We start from the raw sequence: 5,698 nt of genomic DNA on the forward strand, positions 1-5,698 counted from the left end.
TGTTGTAAACTTTGTATGAAGTACATCAAGCAACACACACATCAAATAAAACTGTTCCTTGTACTACATAACAAGTAAACTATATGAACTACTTTGACAGTAATTTCTCCAGTTGGTAAAGCAGCACAAGTGATTCAATATGATGATAGCAATCAGAACTTTGGTAACTCCCACTGAATGTTTTACACCCGTCTTCAGTTGATTCATCTCCTAAAAACTAGTCTCTGTGTAAGTTACACATTTAAGTATTTTTTTTCCCCATGAATATAATCCCTTCATGCTTGTTACCATCCAGCCTCTAGGGGCAGCTGGATGCAACAAAAACCATGTGGTTGAGGTAAAGTAATTTATTGCTCAGTCATGTAAATGAACACACACACACAAAAATGATTTGTGACAATGCAAGCAAAGCGGGCTGATGGGTGCTGCTAAATCAGAGAACCAAGTCAAACCAATCCAGGACTAACAGAGTTAAGGAACAAAAACAACTTAAGTCCCTCGTCAAATGTAATTACAATAACAGCACTCATAACCAACACAAGAAACTAAACAAACAAGTGCCTTAAAACACACATGACAAAAAACACAAGACACAAGAAACGTCCACAGTGAGTTAGCAGCAGCCAACAGAAGTTACGGTAAATGACACAAGAGGCATCAGGGCAAACTGTTCACATTAAATCCCAGCACAGAGTTTGGTTGTCGTTTTATAACCAGGTGTGTTGATTGCTGGGGTCTTGGAGGAGGGACCTGGGTGGTGGACCAATCAAGGGTGATGGGAGCAGGTCTGGAGCTCAGCCTTCAGCTGGGCCCACACAGGCCTCCTACCAACACAACGCTCACAAGTCCACCAAATAACCAAGACGGCACAAACACCAGAGGCTGTAAAATGAGTTAGATGTTATTTTATACTGTTACCTAATGTGCATGAGAATATGTAGGAAAACACTCCATGCTACTGTGACGAGCGGGGCGTTACTAATAGATTGCCTAAATGATGGACTAAGGGGGGAATGTGTTGACCGACAACGCCACCTGGGTTTAAGGTTCTCACCCAGGGAACCGACCCACTCCTGGTTCACACACACAGTAAAGCACACAGGTTCAAAACACACTGGGGGGAGACGTGGTTCTACATTATAAAAAATAGATTTTATTTTCGAACAGTAGTTAAAATACATTGACAGAATTTAAAATATAGAATTGAAATCACCAAAATCCCACAAGGCAGATTCAAATGAAAACTAAGGAAAACCATGCAAAGCAAATGAGAAATCAAGAAAACCATGCCAAACAAAAGAAATAAACTCAAGCAATATCAATTCTTGCAAACACAGGCAAAAATAATGAAACTCAAAATACAAAGCAAAACAACATCACACAAACAAACTAAACAACACTAAGCCCAACACAGGTAACAAACAAAAACAAACCAAATGAAGCGAAGCCAAGCAAAGGAAAAGCTAAGCTAAGCTAAGCTAGGCAAACTTAAACAAAATATAACACAACAAACCAAAATAACCCAAAAACAATATTACCAAAGCAAAACAAAGAATGCTGCCATGCAAGGCGAAGGCAAAATGAAGCAGAGTAAAAGATGCAAGTAGAGCAAAGCAGCAGAGCGACACCACCCAGAGCAAGCCGCAGAGAGACGGCGATGCTAACGGTGATGCTAACGGCGAGGCTAACGGCGGCAAAGCGGCGGAGTCACAGCCACACCTTCCAGTCACAGCCTCATTCAGCTGTGTTCAGTGAGCACCTGAAGAAGAGGGACACACTCTCTTATGTAGCGGCAACAGCAGAAGACTCCCAAATTGCACTTGCCGAACAGGCAGCCGCGAGCCAAACGTGCCGGCACGGGGTCCGTGACACATGCGGTACCTGACAACCAAGAGCAAGGCGACCCGGAAGTGGGCGGTCTCAGAGCCAAGAGCGAGAGACACCAAGATGGCCACCGTACCCTTATAAGGAAGTGCCCTCGAGCGGTGATAGGCTGAATAGCATTCTCACATTAGGTGCAGAAATTAGGCTTCACCCTGCCACACTACACATCTGCAAGTTGCGATTTTGCAGTAATTCAGTCATGCATGTTCCAACGACAGATTCTGAAGAATAATGATGCAGAAAGTTCCACCGTGCAAACTGACAAGATTGATTCCTTTAGTTTGTTCTGTATGAAACGCTGGAAAATCTCAATCTGTGTCTCTGAGACTGTCATCAACACACTGCAGTTTCAAGGTGGAAATGCTCAGCTGTAGCGTCGACTGCTTATTTAACTCGTGATGTGTCCTTCCAGCATATTAAAAAAAAAACACCATATGGGCATATCAACAAGGTAAAAAAAAAAAACGCTTGATTTTCACCGAAGGGGCTCTTTAATGAAGTGCCCATTATGAATATTAAGCTTGACTGGTCCGACACCTTCTTGCATAAATGTCAGTGCCATAAAACCCATGGGCTAAGCATAGCTGCCACCAAGGACATCACTGCTGACTCCAGCTAACGAGCTCCTGGCTCTCATAATTGGGGAAAACCTCATTGATGAAGCTGGTTCAGAAGGGAAGCACTGATTTGGCAAAGGATAAAACCTGCAAGGTCAGTCAAGGTATTTGGGTCACTTTGTTCTTGTGCATAAAAATCGTGTCAGTTTCTCCTCAAGAATTCATGCACGCGCTGAACAAAGATGCTCAGTTTCATTTATGTGTCTTTCTGATGTGCAGTCCTGAAGCGGAGGCCGACCCACCCACCACGCTGACCCGGCTCCAGCAGCGGTAATGACCTCCACGCTAACTCAGCACGAACAATTTATAAAAGTATTTTCCAAAGAGAGAGTAAACTGAGTATTAACACCCCCCTCTGTTTACTATGTACTGTATATTCATAAAGACAAACCCACCCACCTCAAAAGGATCACAGTTTTCCAAGAATAGTCAGATGCCCATTTAAAGTGAAACAAACAAAACAAAGAAAACAATGGAAAATAATTCACTTTTTCCCTTCAAGTTCTCTTATGGTGTGCTCTGGGATTTTTTTTTCTGAGCCTTGAGCCTAGTCCATCCATTATCTATACACCGCTTAACCCTCACTAGGGTCATGGGGGGCTGGAGTCTATCCCAGCCGACTCAGGGCGAAGGCAGGGGACACCCTGGACAGGTCACCAGTCTATCACAGGGCTGCACTTAGAGACAGACAACCAAGCACACTCACATTCACACCTACCTAACCTCAGCATGTTTTTGGACTGTGTGGGAGGAAACCGGAGAACCCGGAGAGAACCCACGCTGCACGGGGAGAACATGGAGACTCCACGCAGAAAGATTCCGGTGCCCCCACCGGGATGCGTACCGGCAACCTTCTTGCTGCGAGGCAACAGTGCTACTAACTGCGCCTGTATTGTAGTTGGGCAAACAACACAGAGCTGCACGGTGGCTCGGTGGTCAGCAACGTCGCCTCACAGCTTTTCACCAGTTCACATCCCAATCAGGATGCCCGGCTTCCTCCCACACAGTCCAGAAACATGCTGAGGTTAATTGGTGATTGTAAATTGTCCGTAGGTGTGAATGTGAGTGTGCTTGGTTGTCTGTCTCTAAGTGTAGCCCTGTGATAGACTGGTTACCTGTCCAGGGTGTCCCCTGCCTTTGCCCTGAGTCGGCTGGGATAGACTCCGGCTCTGTGTGGAATCCTAGCAGCGCTGTTTTGAATCAGTTGGAGCGCGTGGGGAGTTTTGCTGGGGATCCCAATGAGGAGGCGTTGCAGTCGTCCAGCCTCGAGGAGACAAAGGTGTGGACGAGCTTCTCTGCGTCGGACACGGTGAGAGAGGGACAGAGTCTGGCAGTGCTCTAGAGGTGGACAAAACAGGATTTACACAGGTGTTTGTTATGGTTTTTTGGGGGTCCAGAGGTTGATGACAGCAGACGAAAAAAGTAATGGTGGTTATGGAGGATGACTGGACCTGGTGAGGGCTTTGGTTTTAGTTTAGTTGAGGGAAATTATGACTCATCCACGTCTTTATCTCTCCCAGGCAGGCGGTGAGTGTTGAGACTGGTGGTGAGGGCTGAATCTCCTAAACTGTGTCAAAACATTGACCCTTCAACTTGAACTTCATGTTGGTGGAAGAGGAAGAGGTCACAGGGAGACAGATCTGAGGAGCGATGATGGTGAGTAATCACTGTGCGGGCGAAACACCTACATGCCGTCGCAACACATTTGAGGTCGTTTGCGCCGAGTCTTCTCTCAGGACGTCCCGGTGCCGTGACAGTTCCGCATAAATGTCAAGAAAACAACGAGCATACAGCTGGTGCACTTCTGATCACAATCTTTTTGTTCAATTTTAGACACTGTGGGCTCCTTCACTGTGAAAACTGTTGTTTCTCCTCTTTGTGGTCGCTGCAGATCACCTCTTGTCGTCAGTTATGATCGTCCTCTTGTAGGCTGGAATCATCCAATACAAATGGTAACACTTTATAATAAGGTACACATTTTAGAATAGTTATCAGAGAGCAAATAAGGAACTTCTTGAATCAAAGTTATTAACCTAATTACATGTTCATTGGTGTCTGTGAATCCTTCCACTGGCCCTTCATTATTTCTGAATAACGTGCAAAACAGCACAAATAAGAAATCATGACGTCATGTTCATTATTTATCAAGTTTTACATGTCACTGTGTCGGTACTTTAACTACTCAGGGCCTTTTTACACCTGAAACTCTGAACTTGTTTTTGTTACACTGCATATTTTTTTAAATCTTCACATAGCATTGCGCTCTCACTGCCTCTGAAAACACTTGAAAAGCATTTTTAATTTTTTCCCCCTCCTCTCCCCATGTGCTACTGCGGCAGTTTTTTTTTTTTCTTTTTCCAGATCTGAATAAAAAAAAGAGAGAGAAAGCTTTCACACTCCAAATGGACTGAACCGCGGCTGAGTCTGATCTGGACCGACACCAGATGTTTGTGCGGACCAAAGTTCGGCTGCTTGGTCCAGTGGGGAGGCGACACAAATGGCAGTTTGATTCAAATCGAACTGAAAGATTGAAAGTCCAGATAAAACAAATTTAGTGTAAAAGGATGCCTCGTTATAACTACGAAACTCCTCAATATTTCATGATTGGCTTTTCATTATTAAGTATTTTACCCTTATGGATGAAGTTTTTATCAGTCATCCATGAATATTTAATGCTACGATCAAAATGTTTGAATTATTTGTGGTGCGTCATGTTTGAAGTCTAGAAAATTAACACGAGTTTAACAAGAAAGAAAAGGAATCGATTGTACATTTGAATCTTTGTAACTACAATGACGGAAATCTGAACCAAAAAACCTTCATTGCAAATACTTCAACTTCAAAAAACTATAACTCAAAACTAAATGTATCACCACTGAACAAAGAGCTCTAAATGAAAACATAACCTTGCTCTCTTGTACATTTCAACAAGCGTCCCGGCCTTCTTCATCTCTTGCGTCGTCTTTTCTGGGCCATTTTCTCTGACAGATCTTTTCATCAGGTGGAGACCAAAGTCGTCTTTTGACCCACTGTGGCCTCATGTTCATCATCTTTGTTCTGAAATGGCTCCTGTGTGTTTTGTCCACAACTAACAAACTATCATTGTTAAGCTGACTTCAAGCAGCAGGTGTAATTCTTTCTTAACAAACATGCCTTTGGATGGAAACTGTTGTGAGTCACAGTCACCATGTTTCTAT

The sequence above is a fragment of the Stegastes partitus genome, unplaced genomic scaffold (genome assembly GCF_000690725.1).
Source record: "Stegastes partitus isolate 25-593 unplaced genomic scaffold, Stegastes_partitus-1.0.2 Scaffold1419, whole genome shotgun sequence".
Classification (NCBI taxonomy): domain Eukaryota; kingdom Metazoa; phylum Chordata; class Actinopteri; family Pomacentridae; genus Stegastes; species Stegastes partitus.